The sequence below is a fragment of the Polyodon spathula genome, chromosome 1 (assembly GCF_017654505.1).
Source record: "Polyodon spathula isolate WHYD16114869_AA chromosome 1, ASM1765450v1, whole genome shotgun sequence".
Taxonomy (NCBI): domain Eukaryota; kingdom Metazoa; phylum Chordata; class Actinopteri; order Acipenseriformes; family Polyodontidae; genus Polyodon; species Polyodon spathula.
Genome location: NC_054534.1, coordinates 65,827,409 through 65,846,098, shown reverse-complemented (window position 1 = coordinate 65,846,098; position 18,690 = coordinate 65,827,409). Strand labels below are relative to the sequence as shown.

The 18,690-nt window shown below is 38.1% G+C and overlaps 1 protein-coding gene across 3 annotated transcripts in view; it reads left to right on the top strand.

The window, feature by feature from the left end:
• Nucleotides 1-18,690, top strand: part of LOC121321015 (type II inositol 3,4-bisphosphate 4-phosphatase-like) — a 320,135-nt gene that overhangs the window by 7,474 nt on the left and 293,971 nt on the right. The gene's annotated exons all lie outside the window — the stretch shown is intronic.

The following is an 18,690-nucleotide window of genomic DNA, read 5'->3' as shown; positions in this document are numbered from 1 at the left end:
TAGTTTCTTCTTCTCTCCCTGCAGTTTTTCTGTTTCATATGTGTAATCGGATGTAACAGAGCCTGGGCGTTAATAAAATACAATCTCTGTCTGATCGAACCATCAATGTCTTCTTCGGTTAGCACACAGGCAGTATCGATTATTGTAAAGATGGCTTCCAGAGTTGTACTTGGAGGACATGCCAAACCGTTAAAAATGTGCTCAAAGTTTTGGTGCCTTCGGTGTTATTTTATGAAACAATCAAAGCTGCACAAACTGTGATTGTATCATTTTTCATGTGAGGCTGCTTTAAAATGCTTTCAAAATGAGCACAATAATAATAATAATAATAATAATAATAATAATAATAATAATAATAATAATAAATGTTATTTTTCCTCCAAAAATTACCCCACCAACTCATGGTAGCCCATCACTAGAAGACAACTCTTAACAACGTCTTGGTCACATCTGAACATACAGTAAGATTCATCAAGACTCAGGAGTTCATTAGTATGCATTTGTGTGCAGATTCTGTAGATGTCCATTTATTTTTTGCAATATGGTATCAATAGGGTTGTACCAGCTTGGAGCTTTTTTTATCTTGACTGATGCTGTTTTGACTGCAATGCAGTATGTTCGTTTGATCTTAATGGGTCAGGGACTGGGGACAAGTGCAAAAAAACAAGGCATATTAGTGAAACCCAGGAGGGCAGTCAGTGGAGAGGTTGTACAGGATGCGCTGGTGTTAATAATTCATCTCACATTAAAACCTGTATTGACTAGAGTGGCTGTTTGTTCTTATTTCCAGTCATATTGCTATACTGACCATTTGAGGGATGACCTTATGTAGTTGAGTCAGCTTCCTTTTTTTTTTTGTTTAAGTGGATGTGACTTTGGATTTAATATGTGCTGCCCCTTTCTGATTAATGAAACAAATCACAGCTCCATGCTGTCTTGACATTGTCCTTTTAAGGTTATAAATCATTTAAAAGAAATACCCATTTCAGAAAGGCTCGTAAAAATTGAAAAAAAAAAGTTTCAATGATGTAACATTTCAGTTTTATATTCTCAGTAACCTTTTTGCTGTGCCTGTGGTATCTGATTTAGACAATGTTGTGTTGAAATTGCAGCACTTTTGCAGCCGTTTGATTATTATTATTTTTTTATTTGAAAGAGTGGAGAGTCCTACTCCAGAGTGTGATTAGAAGTGAAAAGAAGTCGATGTTCTCGGTAAAAACACTGACTCTTTCTGGGCAACAGTTTAGACACTCATGATATTTTACAAGTTGCACATGTAGCTAAGAAACAATTGGCTGTATTCTAAAAGCTTTAGCACATCGGACAATGTATATGACTACAAAGCATTTACTGTCATGTATTGGGGATATAGTTGGTTGTTGAGTGACTCAAAGATACTGTTGGTATTGAGTTTAAGGATCAGCTTTAGGCATTTTCAAGCTTGGTAAACATTTTCTTTTGCTGCATTCCCCGGAGTTTGCGTTTTGGCAAAGCCATCAAATGTACAGATTGGAAAACTTGTAAAACTGCAAAAATTAGCAGGAGGGTCCTCAGTGGTTCACCAAGTGTAGTAAAAGCTTTGCAGGGGACGGTGAGCCACATTCATGACCTTTACCTGGGGACCCATAGAGAGCTGTTCACTGGGTTGAAGAGGAATGTTGGCTGGGCAGGCCTTCGTCTATAGGAATGTTGGCCAGGCCAAGCCCGGCCCGGCCCTCGTCTATAGGGTTGAGCAGTTGGGTAACATTCATTGCTTAGGGTTCTGCAGCTGAAAAGAGGCTTTTGGTTTGTCAGAATTGGAGGTATTAGTATTATTTGTTATTATTTGTTTATTTAGCAGACACCTTTATCCAGGGAAACCTACAGCGACTAGGGTGTGTGAACTAGCCTCAGCTGCAGAGTCACTTACAACAATGTCTAACCTTAAAGACTGAGCACAAGGAGCTTAAGTGACTTGCTCAGGGTCACACAGTGGCTGAGCTGGGATTTGAACCGGAACATCCTGGTTACAAGCCTGTTTCTATAACCACTGGACCACACAGGCTCCTTATGACATGTACCCATATCCTTTATAGTTAAAGAGTTATAACCACAAATCTAACAACAGTAAAAAACAGGCGAAAATAGCTCTGACCCTAAATACTGAATTTATACCAACTGTTAGTTAAGGCGGAATTTCGTGAGGCGGACGAAATTTCGGAGCTTGTTCGGTGTAAATGGAGCAGGTTTTAGCCTTTTCATGAAATCGTTTTTCTCATTTCTGTTTGTGCATTGCGGTAATTACATTTTTTCATACAGAAAGTTCAAAGCAGTATTTATATAATATGTAATAAACTATAACATTTAATTTTATGGGTCAAAAAATATTTAAAAAAATATTGCTATACAGTACAGACCATCGTAAATCGAAGCTGCATTTATTGTATTTTGCCAGCAATTGTGTATAGTTGTAATTTAGCAGTACAGCTATGGACAAAAGTTTTGCATCTCGCTATATAATTAAATAATTTTGCTTCATGAATAACTGAATAATGCTACATTAAATATTGAATTATATACCGCTTTGTAGTTTTCCATACTTAATGAAAAACTGACAACATTTCGAAATCCAACATGAAATACTGTATTATTATTATTATGGCTTAAGTCACTGAGTCAGTGGGTGAGCCGGGATTACAAGCCCTTTTCTTTAACCACTGGACCTATCACACATTGTGTGTGTGTGTGTGTGTGTGTGTGTGTGTGTGTGTGTGTGTGTGTATATATATAATGACTTTGGTGTGTGAACTATGCATCAGCTGCAGAGTCACTTACAACAACAGCTCACCCGAAAGACAAAGTACAAGGAGGTTAAGTGACTTGCTCAGGGTCACACAATGAGTCAGGGGCTGAGCTGGAATTTAAACTGGGCATCTCCTGGTTTACAAGCCATTTTCTTTAACCACTGGACCTATAACACTAGGGATGTGCCAATACAACGATATACCATGGTATTTTACGATACGATTATCGATATGGTGACCCCATATTGTGTTTTTTTTATTTTTATATGCATATAAATTTGATATAGTAACCATGTTTGTGCATTAATTTGTGTCAATACTGATAATATTATTTATTCGTATGTATCCTAGCAGCCTCACATACCAAGTGTGTAGCTAAGGATGTTATGTCAAGCACACAGGAAGCTGAGCAGAGGCGGGTTATTAATGTTCTTAATCATCATGCTGTGGAGGGTGACGGTGAAATTCGACCAGCTCCGGCCTGTTTAAAATCTACAGTGTGGATTCATTTTGGTTTTAGCTGCGTCAAGGACTCGCCTCAAGTTCTTGATTAGACTCGAGCTGTGTGTAAAATATGCAAAGCTTGAATCAAGTATTCAGGGAACACAACCAATCTCAGTTTTCACTTAAAACGACACCATCAGATTGGCAGAACACCATCACTGTTGCAGTTACAGACTAAGGAAATTGTGAGCACTCGTTATGCACAACCTACACTAGAAAACTGTAGTCATTCAGAATTATCTGCAAAATCAGTGCAAGCTAAAAATATAACCCAGTCCACAGTGCATTTTATTTGCAAGGATTTGCTTCCCGACTGTACTGTGGGAAGGTTTCGAGAAATGATAAATACTTTGGAGCCGATACACTGTTTCTACCCGTCGTTATTCACTGAAACTGCTGTTCCTGATTTATACCAGCATGTTAAACGACAGGTCGTGCAAGAGCTTTCTAGGGCAGAGAGAGCAGCACTCACTTGTGATAGCTGGACCTCATGAGCAACAGAATCATACGTGACAATTACCTGTTACCACATATCCGCGGACTGGACATGGGTCTCGAATGTCCTCCAGATAAGGGATTTACTGGAAAGCTGTGGCAAAGTGGTTTTTAGTGCACAGGTGCAGTGGTGATGTGGTGCTCAGGAATGATAGACATAAGACAGTTCCCAGTGAAAAAGCAGCTCTTTATTTGCTGACAAATAGTAATACCTGGCTCTACACAACGATTTGTATCACTCAGGCAAACCATGGTGTTCAGTCCCGAAATAATAATACACTAAACGAGACACACACAAACACAACACGGTCAAAAGTCTAGAATGAGTGCAGTTAGTGAAAGTGGTGATTTACAGGTTTATACCTGCACAGTGGTGAAGTGGTCCGGGTTTAATTGCTGGCTGTTTGGCTACAGCTTCCGGAGGTTAGCCTTCTGGAATGACAAGCACAGACAATTTGCAACAAACAAAATACTTAACACTCACAATTCACAAATTGATCACTTCCTTTCTCGGTCCTAGTGGTAACCACATCAAAATGAGCAGATTGCTTGGGCCACTGACCCCTAAATACCTTCCGTCACGCCCTCTTTTGGTGGCGCAGCCAATCACGACTCCTCCAATCCATGATTGACACTTCACCTACCGCATCAAGACAATGACTTCTAGTATCGTGGCCCGGCTTCCGACTGACCCTGGAATGAACTGCCGTACCATCCATTTCGGGGCGCTCTGCTCCAGTTATACAGCGCCCTCACAGATCGGGAGGGAGATTGTTGACTCGGATTCATTCACTCTCTGTCACAAAAGCATACCGGTGAGAATATTGCAGATCTGCTCAAATCAGCTATTGAAGAATGGAGCATTGCAGACAAGAACCCTGCAACAGTGATTAATAATACCTCCAATATGGTTATTGCTGCTCGTGAAGCTAATATGACACACATTAAGTGTTTTGCTCATACCTTCTGTAGCTCACTTGTTGGGTAGAGTTAAGCAAATTGTAAATTTCTTTAGACAAAGCACGACAGCAAGTAACATGCTGAGAGAGAAGCAAAAAGTGCTTGCCCTACCAGAACCCAAGCTGAAAACCGATGTTGTTACCAGGTGGAACAGTGCCTTTGATATGGTTGAAAGGTTTTTGGAGCAGCAGCCAGTATATGCCACATTGCTCTCAAAAGAAATTTGAAAAAGTGAAAAAAGATATTGTGGCCCAGCTGCTACAGAAGGCACAGAGCTGCGATGATTGCCAATAAAGAGATTAAGGCCACAACAGCACCTAAAGAAGAGGTATCTGAACGCGGGACACACTCTGTATGTTGCTTCAGCCCTTGATCCTCGCTTCAAATCTTTGCCTTTCCTCTCAGAATCTGAGAACGTAAACATCTATGCAAAAGTGACCATTGAAGCTGCAGAACTGTGGGAGTCTCAGAACCAGGTAGGCTAACATCACTCAGAGCTTACATGTAAATATTTTTGTATACAGTAGTACTGTATTATATAACATAATCTAAAAAATGCAATACAAATTAGTAAAATGTCATACATAGAAAAGTATTAGTAAATATGCAAAATATTTTTTTGTTTGTATATTTTATTTAGTATTATTTTACCTACTGAGTTTATTTTACCATGTGTTTCATGTCTCGGCATACTTTTATAAAGTTTAAAAAAAAAAACTATATATTTCTAATTTTTTTTTAAAAAAAAGAAAAAATATTGATATATATATATAAATATATATATATATAGTTTTAAAGTTAGATATATTCAGTTTAATGCAAGTTTGGACAAATGCTGCATTACTCTTTAAATATTATTATTTCTTTGTTATATGCCCAAACTTATTAACAAAAAGGAAAGAATAATAAAGTTGCCTAAAAGCAACATTTGGAAAAATGTGGTTAATAGATTGATATTTATGAAACTATTCTGTATTTAATATTTAAATCAAATAAATTATTTAAATACCTAATGAGTTTGAGCTCCCAATGATTTTACTGTGTTAGTTTTTTGATAATTTTAATGTTTGCATTTCAGCAGCAGTTGACTGTGTGTGGCACTGAACCTGATCTCATCCAGCCTGGAGAAGCCCGCTTTGCCAAGCAAGAAGAGACTGCCCTAGACTTATCTGTAAACCCACACGAATCTGATAATGCAGATCCTGATGAAGAGCCTGCCCTATACTCAACTGTAAACCCACATGAACCTGATCATGCAGATCCTGATGAAGAGCCTGCCCTAGACTTATCTGTATACCCACACAAACCCGAGCCTGATGAAGAGCCTGCCCTATACTTACCTGATGAAGAGCCTGCCATAGACTTACCTGTAAACCCACACGAACCTGATCGTGCAGATCGTGATGAAGAGCCTGCCCTGCTCCCAGTGCAAAAAGAAGATTCTGTTTTTGCTTCTTGTGCACTTTCAGATTTGTTTGGAGACACATTTAGGGTTGAGGTATCTGACAGACCAAAATCTTCTTTTGCAAAAGCAAAGACTGAAGCCTAAAATATAAAGAGGCAGCGCCTATACCTTTAAATGAAAATCTTCTTGGATCAGGGACCAGAGTCGCTGCTGAAAGAATGTTCTCTGCGGCTGGAGATGTGGTAACAGCACAGCACATAAATGCACTCAAACCAGAACATGTTTTGTTTGTTGCCAACTGTTCCTCAAGAAAAAAACTCAGTATATAACAAAATTAGATTTGTTTTAAGACTCTGCATTTATAGAACTGACATTTTTCTAGGTTTTTTTTTAAATGTCAAGTTCAGAACTTTTAAGAAAAACTTTTGTTTTCAAGAACTGTGCAACATTTTATTTTTAGTTACATTTATTATGATTTGCAGTATTTATATTCTTTTTAAAGAATAAACATGAAACAGCAAAACAAGTTGTGACGTTTATTTGACCATAGTTGTTATTGTTAACACTTGCACAATATATTTTTATATTTATACTTATATATTTTTCATGTTTCTAGCTTAATTTACTGTATCATACTACGTCGTTATTGATCAGTCTCTCGCAGCGCCGTGGTGGAATTTTGGCCCACTCCTTCATGCAGAACTGCTTCAATGCAGTGAGATTTGTGGGTTTTCGAGGATAATTTGCTTGTTTCTGGTCCTGCCACAACATCTCAACGGGGTTTAGGTCTGGACTTTGACTAGGTCATTCCAAAACTTTATATTTCTTGTTCTTCAACCATTCTGATGTAGACTTGCTTGTGTGTTTCGGATCATTGTCTTGCTGCATGACCCAGCTGCGCTTCAGCTTCAGCTCACGGATGGATGGCCTGACATTCTCCTGTAGAATTCTCTGATACAGAGCAGAATTCATGGTTTCTTCAGTGATGGCAAATCGTCCAAGTCCTGATGCAGCAAAGCATACCCAAATCATGACACTACCACCACCATGCTTGACCGTTGGTAGGAGGCTCTTACTGTGTTTGGTTTTCGCCAGACACAACAAGGCCCATGTTGGCCAAAAAGTTTCACTTTTGACTCATCTGTCCATAGAACACTGTTCCAGAACTCTTGTGGATCATCCAGGTGCTTTTTGGCAAACTTGAGACGAGAATTCATGTTCTTCTTACTGTGCAATGGTTTCCGCCTTGCTACTCTGCCATGCATCCCATTTTTGCCCAGTGTCTTTTTGACCTTAGCCGAGGCAAGAAAGGCCTGCAGATCCCTGGATGTTGTTCTAGGGTTCTTTGTGACTTCTTGGATGATTTTACACCTTGCTCTTGGAGAGATTTTGGCAGGACAACCACTCCTGGGAAGATTCACTACTGTCCCAAACTTTCTCCATTTGAACAGCCTTAGAAATGGCTTTGTAACCCTTTCCAGACTGATAGGCATCAACAACTTTTTTCCAGAGGTGTTCAGGAATTTCTTTTGATCGTGGCATGATGTGCCTCTAGAACCTGTGTGCTGACAACTTCACAGATGGTAAGGGCAAAAGTTAGTCAGATTTATCTTGGGCCTGATTGTTAACCAAAGTATTCAAACAGCTGATTCTAATTATCCCTTTAATTGGGTTGAGTTAACTAGGGGGGCAATAAGTGTGTGTGTGTGTGTGTACGTGTACTACTACTACTACTACTAGTCAACTAAATTTTTTGTTTCCACTACTGGTACTTCAATTGAGAAACCAGAACCAGGATGTTTTGTTTTGTTTAATAATCCTTTGCAGTAATGGTAAGCGTTCCAGTTTCTGCAATAATTCTTTGGGCTTATGATGAGTGTGGGGTGAGTATTGCACATAGATGTCGCAATAATATGAACAGCATTGTACATTTGATGTTTGGGAAAGGAAATGCAGAATACATTTAGAACTCATAACTGTTGGTTATTGCCTGTTGTTTAACCTTCATCTTGTGTTGGGGTGACCCAGAATCCTGTTAACTTGATACAAAACACAGTGTGAGGGATTATGACTGTAGTGAATTTGCACTGTGAATGGTCATTGTTGATTAAGCTTTTGCATGATGCATCGTGCAGCAAAATATTATGTGAAGGAGGTTAGGGCCATCAGAAGATTATTTCTCTCTCTCTCTCTCTCTCTCTCTCTCTCTCTCTCTCTCTCTCTCTCTCTCTCTCTCTCTCTCTCTCTCTCTCTATATATATATATATATATATATATATATATATATATATATATATATATATATATATATATATTGTAATAGATCCTGCAACTCACACGGTTCGTTGCCCCTTTAATTCAGGACCCAGGACACCAGAAATGGAGTTTAAGCGCTTAGGCGCTATTTTTAATACACAAAATAAAACACAAACAAAAATAAACAAAACAAACACCTAGCTCTTTCTTGAGCACTAACTACTACACACAGGAACCTAATTAACTCACAGGATGGCTAAGCCGTTTACCTGTCACACAAACACAAATCACTGTACTTTTACTTTTGACTGCTCGGAAACAGAGCACACCTTCTGCCTCCCTGTACTCAGCAGCCCTGAGCAGACTAACTGCTCCTCTTAAATACCCTGCACCTGGGTTTAATTTAACAATAGCTACCAGGTGCAGGGGATAATTAATAATAAAACAATTAACAAAATGTGCATTAATAATAAAACAATTAACAAAAATGTGCATACGCACATGTTTTCTGCAGGGAGGATATTAACCCCCTCCCTGCTGTATTACACTATATATATATATATATATATATATATATATATATATATATATATATATATATATATATATATATCTGTAGCTTGTACATTCGCAAGTCATTGGTAATTGGGCAAAAGGTTTTAAATCGTGCTTTTGTACTGATTCTTTTAAAATGCGTACTATTTTTTCAGCCACAGAAATTATGAAGATATTTTATAATATATGCTTTACTGGGATGTTAAAGCTGCACATTTCTGTGCAGCAATTTTACAGTAGCCATAAAATCCATGTTCTCCAGAGACTATGCGAAACACAAGTTCCGGGTTATGAGAGTGTTATTTAAATTAATAAACCCTGTTTGTTATTTTTACTTCATCAAAACACAGTGGCATTCAACATAAAGCATAGATTCATGTAAACATTAATCTCTATTTACAGTACGTTTCAATTTCCAAACAATAAGTAAAGTAAGCATACATACAGGGTGACTGTAAAATTTATCAAAGTGATCTGATGGTGTTCATTATTAACAACAAGAGAAGGAAAATGCACTTTTTGTAAGATTAGTCAAGACGTTACAATGGGAAGTGTTAGTAGCAATTCTTGTCAAAAGTTGTGTTTTATATTTGAGCATGTTTGTCCAGGCACGGTTTTGTAAAAAGGGTCTATGAGCAGGTGGCTGTCTTCTCTCTGCAGTAGGATGGTAAATCCAAAAGAGGCTTAAATCCATTCTGACTTTCTTTCATGCTCATGTGCCGCTTTTATGCCTGTCTGTTCATGAAATATTCTTGTTAAGCAAAGTTTCTGCTTGAACTTATTCTGAATTACTGAGAGGTACTCTTCTCTTGTGATTTAAGGGTTTCACCTACTCTCCGTTCTGGTGACTACTGGAATATTGATTACCCATACAAGCTTTAGCTCATCTTGGCAATGTTTCTCTGTGTTCAGTCAAGGTTATATTGTAATGGGACTTATTATTTTCCATTCTTTAGAGCATAATGAGGTATTTTACTCTTAATGTTCTTTTCAGAATTGAGAAAATTGTCTCAAAATACAACACTACATACTTGTGTTTCAAGTTTCGGAAGTTACGCTCCAATGTTGTTTAGATTTGGGAGCTCATCTTGAGAAACTATACAGTATTGTTTTCAGTCAGTAAAACTTCCTCCCCAAGATGCATGTCCTTGAAATTAAAAAGCTCTTAGGAAGTAAATTTTATGTTTTTCACATTTTTCCTTTATAACCGTAAACATTACAATGAATCAGAGGTTTGTCTGAAATGATTAAACTAATTCTGTGTATTTCCACAAATGCCATTGCAATTTAAATAAAACTGCTGTTTTTATAAAAGCTTTTAATTTTTTTAGCCATGGGGATTTCAAGTGTTGGCTAGCGTAAGATTAGTTTTTTAAAATAATTTCACATTCCTTTCTCAGATTCTTCATTGAAAAAGACATTATGTCAAAAACGGTTTGTGAATAGGCTGTGTGTTTTAAAGTAGGTTTTGAATCCAATTTTAAATTTAACTATTATATGTTAGACTAATGAGAAAAAGATTAAAATTATTTCTTTGGTATAAATTGGATACATTTATATTGATTTAAAAGGGTATCAAATTACAAGACTTATTTAGTTTCATTCCTCCCTCATTCCCATTTTTATTGTAGGTTGAGCAACACATAACATTGTTAGGGCAGTGTATCTGGAAGGAACATATAACTGTCATTGATACAAAACCATATTTAGGAAGAACAAACTTAATAAAAAAAACTATGTACAGCACAGTAGGTTTGGTTTTAAGTTGTTTATTTCTAGGATTATAACTTGGAAACACATTGAAAATATTTTACTGGAACAAATAGCTTTATAAGCGTCAGTCTTGTTTTTTAGTAAAAATAAAAAATGTCTGACACTCACCGCAAATTGCTTTGTCTGTCCTTGCTTAAAGAACTGTTCAGTGGCCTACAAGCTTTTCTTCTGGCCTACAATTCTTGGGGACTTTGATTAGCCATGGTAGATCTCTATTTCCTCTGTCTGTGGCTCAGGAGATCCGTTCCTTAGTGTTGGAGTGCACTAATATCAGTAGACAGAGCTCTGGCAGCTATTAAAATATCTCATGTTTCCACAAAGTCTCAATACAGGTCACTTAAACCCTGTCCTGGACAGATTCCAGTTGCTTTTCCTCTGTGGCGGTCGGACAGATGACCCAGTAAACAATAATCAATATGTTGCTTATTGTTGGATCTATCAGATAAAACACATAAAGGACATCTAGTTCCTATACTCTCCCTCTTGGGGTGCTGGTATTACTATCAATGTGCTGACACAATTTGAGAAAATGTCCCCACAAAGATAGTATCTCCTGAAAAAATGACGTTATGGGGATGCCCTCACTTTGTAAAACACGTCTTTAAGAATTAAACATGCCTTAAAAAATAAATAAATAAATAAATAAAAAAGCCAACATATTTAGTTTGTTTTTGACTTTTACCCTGTGTGGAGATTATCGGATTGGAGTTAGGAGTTCGAATGCAAACGTGTGCGTGTTCCTTTGTAGTGAAATGTTCGGCCTACATTTGTTTAATCTCTTGTTTAGCCCTCTATGGTACACAACAAAACAAATACAAAGAAAAGAAAAACATATTTGAACATTATTTTTAATTTACTTTGACTCCAGTTTTCTAAATGTGAACAGATATTTTGGATTTTATATTTTATTCCCAAAATGTTTACATGTATTTTTAAACATACATTGTGCGTGAGAGCATGAACATTTGCATAAATTTTCAAATAGGCATAAATATTGGTAAATTTGTTTTGAAAAACATAAATGATCTTACAGATTTGATAATCCTATGAATAGTCCTTTTTTAAAAAAAAAAGATAAAATCACAAATTTATATTATATTTGCATAAAAAGTTATGTTTTATTTTGCCAGAAAAAGATGATTGTCTATTATTGCATTTCATTGCTATTATACAGGTTCAAACTGATTCAACTCAATTTCATAAGCTAAAGTTATTAAAAGATCATTAAAAGCAAGTAAGCAGTAGATGCAACTGGCTTTGTATTATCTTCTGCTATTATTTTGTGGATTAACTTTGTTTTTTGTAACAACTCTGTAGGCACCTCTCTGAACCACCCTAACATTGTTTTCCCTGCTGTGCTGCATCTTTTCTCTCTCTCTTGTCTGACACTTAGTTGTGAAACTTTAAAAAGCAATTCTGCCCAGAGGCAAAGCAAAGAAATGTTTCACATTTGATGCACTTCATTTTTGTGAGTTTTTGGCAGCTAGCATTTTTGCATCTCCCAGCCTTGTCTTCATATGTAGGCCAATGATCAGTCATGTCTTTTCTACAGTCCACATTAGGAGGTGCTGAATACCTCTCCCTCTTCACAGTGGGCATATTCTCTTGCCTACCACTTTTTTTAGCTTTACCCATAAAACATAGTGTGTGCTGTATCACACTTGAAATCAAACAGAGACAACTGCTGTCTGCTGCTGATGCCACAGTCATCACTAGCACGGCAGTACAACAACCAGGCAACCACACAACACAAATCCATCATTTGAAAGAAGAAACGCAAGTAATATTTCCTGGAGCAAAGTTTTGTGCAATGAGAGAATCCAACAAGTCCACTCCACCCATAAAATTGTTGTATACTTTGACATTTCACATCGATTCGCTTTTTGATTTTCTGGTCCCACCTTCTCACAGTTTCTTCTGGAAGTGCACCCAGAAATGTGCTCAACAAGTGTACAGATCTGTTGTCTTCCCATTTCACCAGTTTCAGACCTACACCATCTGCATTTGCATTTTTCTCCACAAATTATCCAGGTCTTTCTTTTTTTTAGTTGGAGGTCTGTTGGCATTCTATTGTGTTGGGGGGGGGTCCTATTGATTCTCATAGTTCCCAAACTCTGGATACCAATTTTTGCAAGTTCAACTTGAAGTGCAGGGCTGCAGAACCAGTTATCAAAAAAACAGCTGGTAATTTTGGTGCTGTGGTATTGCTTGAAACACACTTCTACTAGGCTTGAATTCCTGCAAATGGGCTGGGTGATTTGATGGTCCAGCATATGCTTCAAAATCATAAGCAATGCCAATGTTTTGTAACCCAACTTCTACTTGGGCTTGTATTTTGCTTCAGACTGCTTTTTCCTTTGCTCATCTACAAGATGACACCTTTCCACTGGAATGCTCCTCATATTTGTACAGATTGGGTCAAGTAGTTCCCTCACTTTGATGAGGCGGTCAATATTGTCATCTGTTATTTTTTAATTGTCAGTAAAGTGAAGGTCCTCTTGATGAACTGCCATCGATGAAGAGACCTCAGCAACCTGTGGTATGTAACATCTTGAGCTCCAGTATTTTCTTGCCATACATCCTGATAAGGGACATGTAGAAAGTAACCCCAAAGAACTGTTCTAGTTCACTGGTGTCTAACTGTAGCCAAGAGGTAATGTCAGTTTTGAGATGCGTAAAGATTGGACTCTACTATAAAAGACAAAATGCTGTCATCAACCAAAGACTTGAAATATTCTATTGGTGATTGTACACTTGTTTCAAAAGGTTGATAACCTTTCCATTCTGGTGTTGCATGTACTTGCTTACTTCGATTAGTCTTCCATAAAAGAGGACAGGTTGCATTTTGATATGCTCTGTCATCTGTGGGTGTTACTGAGTCACTATCAGGTTTAGAAGAAGTCTCGGGGCTCAGATAGGACTTAATTCTCACTGTCATTAAAACTATTGGCAGATTCATCTAAATCTGTAAACAAAAATAAATATTTTGATGGAGGGATAGTAAATAGAAATATAATTAGAACTAATACCACTTCAACAAATACAAAGTGTAAGGAAAACACGATACAGTGGCTTGCGAAAGTATTGACCCCCCCCTTGGCGTTTTTCCTATTTGGTTGCCTTACAACCTGGAATTAAAATGGATTTTTTGGGGGTTTGTATCATTTGATTTACACAACATGCCTACCACTTTGAAGATGCAAAATATTTGTTATTGTGAAACAAACAAGAAATAAGACAAAAAAACTGAAAACTTGAGCATGCATAACTATTCACCCCCCCCCCCAAAGTCAATACTTTGTAGAGCCACCTTTTGCAGCAATTACAGCTGCAAGTCTCTTGGGGTATGTATCTATAAGCTTGGCACATCTAGCCACTGGGATTTTTGCCCATCATTCAAGGCAAAACTGCTCCAGCTCCTTCAAGTTGGATGGGTTCCGTTGGTGTACAGCAATCTTTAAGTCATACCACAGATTCTCAATTGGATTGAGGTCTGGGCTTTGACTAGGCCATTCCAAGACATTTAACTGTTTCCCCTTAAACCACGTGAGTGTTGCTTTAGCAGTATGCTTAGGGTCATTGTCGTGCTGGAAGGTGAACGTCCCAGTCTCAAATCTCTGGAAGACTGAAACAGGTTTCCCTCAAGAATTTCCCTGTATTTAGCGCCATCCATCATTCCTTCAATTCTGACCAGTTTCCCAGTCCCTCCCATCCCCACAGCATGATGCTGGCACCACCATGCTTCACAATGGTGTTCTCGGGGTGATGAGAGGTGTTGGGTTTGCGCCAGACATAGCGTTTTCCTTGATAGCCAAAAAGCTCAATTTTAGTCTCATCTGACCAGAGTACCTTCTTCCATATATTTGGGGAGTCTCCCACATGCCTTTTGGCGAACACCAAACGTGTTTGCTTGTTTTTTTCTTTAAGCAATGGCTTTTTTCTGGCCACTCTTCCGTAAGGCCCAGCTCTGTGGAGTGTACGGCTTAAAGGGGTCCTATGGACAGATACTCCAATCTCCGCTCTGGAGCTCTGCAGCTCCTTCAGGGTTATCTTTGGTCTCTTTGTTGCCTCTCTGATTAATGCCCTCCTTGCCTGTTCCGTGAGTTTTGGTGGGCGGCCCTCTCTTGCCAGGTTTGTTGTGGTGCCATATTCTTTCCATTTTTTAGCAATGGCTTTAATGGTGCTCCGTGGGATGTTCAAAGTTTCGGATATTTTTTTTTATAACCCAACCCTGATCTGTACTTCTCCACAACTTTGTCCCTGACCTGTTTGGAGAGCTCCTTGGTCTTCATGGTGCCGCTTGCTTGGTGGTGCCCCTTGCTTAGTGGTGTTGCAGACTCTGGGGCCTTTCAGAACAGGTGTATATATACTGAGATCATGTGACACTTAGATTGCACACAGGTGGACTGAAACAAGTTATTTTTTTCATTTCACTTCACCAATTTGGACTATTTTGTGTATGTCCATGACATGAAATCCAAATAAAAATCCATTTTAATTCCAGGTTGTAAGGCAACAAAATAGGAAAAATGCCAAGGGGGGTCAATACTTTCTCAAGCCACTGTAGATACATTGGTATATTTACATAAAACTCCAGATATCTTTACATAAAATTTCCAAACAGTTTCACTAATAAAATGTAATACATTAGCACATTAAACATACAACTATTATATAAAAAATCAACAAAAAACAAACAAAAAAATACCTCTGAAACTTTGGTTTGCTTTTTCAACATACATTGTCCCCTTATGTCTCAATTGTGTTTAAACTTTTTTTAAAATACATTTTTCATTTGTTTAAGACATACATGGAACCATAGAGGGTTAAACCTTTTATTTTGGCCCATGTGCCCTTTTTGTTTGTTTCAGTGTTTTTGTTTCTTTAAATAAATGTGTGCACCTGCACTTAAACTGCAGCTTTCTGTCTCTGGGTCTAATTCCTGCCTGTAGCCAGCCAGGGCTGTGATACTACCCTGTCACATTATTGTTTGTATACCCAAACCCTGAATGCCGTCCAGTACACACAGTGGTGCAATTAGATTATTTACAATTTTTTTTTTTTTTTTTTTGTTCATACTCCAAACTGCATTGACTATAGTGCAGCAGGCGTATGCGTCATCCACCATACAGCTTGTCAACAGCATTTTTTTTCACTGGGTGTTCATGTACTGACAAGAAGCAGCATTAACTGTGTTATATGTCTTATTGATCTTTGTAGAGATATATTGCACTAATTGTTATACTAAACTACATCTTAAATGATCTAATGGCCATACTTTGTGCAAAATGATTTATGGAGCCTTCTTAATTATTCAGCAGTTTGAGCAGTAATTCGACGAGGTGCTATATTCCTTATTTGATCTGCCTTGCTCGTTGAAACAGATATTTAGGTGTGTATAGTATAGGTTTTATCCCTGACTGGGAGCATCCATAACAGTGGGGATATACAGTGGCTTGCGAAAGTATTGACCCCCCCTTGGCATTTTTCCTATTTTGTTGCCTTACAACTGGGAATTAAAATGGATATTTATTTGGATTTCATGTAATGGACATACACAAAATAGTCCAAACTGGTGAAGTGAAATGAAAAAAATAACTTGTTTAAAAAAATTCTAAAAAATAAATAACGGAAAAGTGGTGCATGCATATGTATTCACCCCTTTGCTATTAAGCCTCTAAATAAGATCTGGTGCAACCAATTACCTTCAGAAGTCACATAATTAGTCAAATAAAGTCCACCTGTGTGCAATCTAAGTGTCACATGATCTGTCACATGATCTCAGTGTATATACACCTGTTCTGAAAGGCCCCAGAGTCTGCAATACCACTAAGCAAGGGGCACCACCAAGCAAGCGGCACCATGAAGACCAAGGAGCTCTCCAAACAGGTCAGGGGCAAAGTTGTGGAGAAGTACAGATCAGGGTTGGGTTATAAAAAAATATCAAAAACTTTGAACATCCCACAGAGCACCATTAAAGCCATTATTAAAAAATGGAAAGAATATGGCACCACAACAAACCTGGCAAGAGAAGGCCGCCCACCAAAACTCACGGACCAGGCAAGGATGGCATTAATCAGAGAGGCAACAAAGAGACCAAAGATAACCCTGAAGGAGCTGCAAAGCTCCACAGCGGAGATTGGAGTATCTGTCCATAGGACCACTTTAAGTTGTACACTCCACAGAGCTGGGCTTTACGGAAGAGTGGCCAGAAAAAAGCCATTGCTTAAAGAAAAAAACAAGCAAACACGTTTGGTGTTTGCCAAAAGGCATGTGGGAGACTCCCCAAACATACGGAAGAAGGTACTTTGGTCAGATGAGACTAAAATTGAGCTTTTTGGCCATCAAGGAAAACGCTATGTCTGGCGCAAACCCAACACCTCTCATCACTCCGAGAACACCATCCCCACAGTGAAGCATGGTGGTGGCAGCATCATGCTGTAGGAATGTTTTTCATCAGCAGGGACTGGGAAACTGGTCAGAATTGAAGGAATGATGGATGGCGCTAAATACGGGGAAATTCTTGAGGGAAACCTGTTTCAGTCTTCCAGAGATTTGAGACTGGGACGTTTACCTTCCAGCAGGACAATGACCCTAAGCATACTGCTAAAGCAACACTCGAGTGGTTTAAGGGGAAACATTTAAATGTCTTGGAATGGCCTAGTCAAAGCCCAGACCTCAATCCAATTGAGAATCTGTGGTATGACTTAAAGATTGCTGTACACCAACGGAACCCATCCAACTTGAAGGAGCTGGAGCAGTTTTGCCCAGTGGCTAGATGTGCCAAGCTTATAGATACATACCCCAAGAGACTTGCAGCTGTAGTTGCTGCCAAAGGTGGCTCTACAAAGTATTGACTTTGGGGGGGGTGAATAGTTATGCACGCTCAAGTTTTCTGTTTTTTCACAATAACAAATATTTTGCATCTTCAAAGTGGTAGGCATGTTGTGTAAATCAAATGATACAAACCCCCAAAAAATCAATTTTGTTTCCAGGTTGTAAGGCAACCAAATAGGAAAAATGCCAAGGGGGGTCAATACTTTTGCAAGCCACTGTAGTGGTGATAGTCACCCTTACTGTATTGTGTATGTTGGTATGTGTGTCATGCTTTATAGTTTTTGCAAATAACATTCTTTAGCAGAAGTTAAAATAAAAATATTTACATTGTCAGTGTTCTTTTCTGAGCAAAATTATTTTTAGAATTCCACCTATGCTCGTTCAATCTGATGCCGATGCGATTCGTTAGCACTCAGGAGAGGAAAAACAAAAAAACCTCACATAGATTAATAAGGGAAATAAAACATCTGGAAAACCATGGATACAACTAAAACCTTCCAGTCAGTGAGTTATGAAAAATAAAGCTAGTTTATTTAGTGGAACATGTTCTGCATTATCATCAAGCTTTGCTATTGGTCTAATTAGGCATTGAGGAAGAAAGCAGTTGAGCTCAACAAATAGAACCACTTGTTACTAGAGACGTGGCTTAAAATATTTACCATGGTCATGAGACCAAGTGAAGGAAAGCTTGGGAATATTATCCTGGATGAAGTCTTAATACCAGCCGTAGATTCTGAAGGAGAAAATATTTTCTACTTGGGGTTCCTGGTTCTTGGTTCTGAGGTATAGACGTTTGTGATCGATTATGAGGGTGTTCAGTTTGTTTTTCTGTTACTGCGAGTGTACATTTATAAGTTGGAGTTGTGGTTTAGTAAGGGGGGGTTACAGTACTTCAATGACCTAAAGAAGTTTGTGTGCTAATGAACTGACACTGTGTTGCCTGGCTTGTTGTAGAGGAAGTGTTCTCCGGAGATGGTTTAAAGGATAGTCACATGTATGTGGTGTTAATGACTTTGTGTTCATTGTCACCTTATTAGTCAGACATGTATTTTTTAACCCATTAAGAACTAATGGACAACAGTTATATAAAAACATGCACCTGCAGTGCAGTCTACCTTTTTT